Source organism: Empidonax traillii, unplaced genomic scaffold (assembly GCF_003031625.1).
Source record: "Empidonax traillii isolate 1590-97213 ecotype Southwest subspecies unplaced genomic scaffold, ASM303162v1 scaffold561:size787514, whole genome shotgun sequence".
Lineage (NCBI taxonomy): Eukaryota > Metazoa > Chordata > Aves > Passeriformes > Tyrannidae > Empidonax > Empidonax traillii.
Genome location: NW_020955754.1, coordinates 315404 through 316108, shown reverse-complemented (window position 1 = coordinate 316108; position 705 = coordinate 315404).

Genomic DNA, 705 nt, shown 5'->3' with positions numbered 1-705 from the left:
TGAGGTCCTGACCGCTATTAGTGCTGCTCACCTGAGATTTCTCCCTGAAAACTCCTGGGTTTGGGGCTGAGCTGAGCACGGGTTGATATTTTTAGCCTCTATATTTAGACCCCTGCATCCCTGGAGGTTGGAAGAAACTTAATAACATCCCGGCGTGAAGAAATGATGTGACATTGCTCCTCTCCTCCCCACCTCCAAGAGCTCAGATGCCTCCGTGGAATTTTGGGGCACGTGCAGGGGTCCCCCAGTCTCACTCCAACCTGTGAACTTCATGTTTTCCCACCTGGAGTGGTTCCAAAATCCCCCCCTAATTAGTGATGGGGTTTGTGTTCTATTTTTGGGGGTGGTCTGAGCCCCCCCGTCCATGCTCACCCTGTTTTTCCCCCCTCTTTCCTGTTTTCTCCGGCCATATGCAGCGCTCGCCCACGGCATGGGGCACGATGGCAGCTCCCCTGGGAAAAACAGGAAGGAGGGATGAGGAAAAAAAGCTGGCGGGGACCCCGTGCCAGGGCTGATGCCAACCAGCTACGCCTTGACCCCCACTCCGGCACCGCCTCGCCGGCTGCCGGCTCCTGCTTCGGCAGCCGGCAACGCTGCCCGCCCAGGGCATCTTTCCAGCATCCAATTCCCATTTTGTTTTTAAGGATTTTTTCCTTTTTTTTTTTTTTTTTTTTTTTTTTTTTTTTTTTTTTTTTTTTTTTTTTT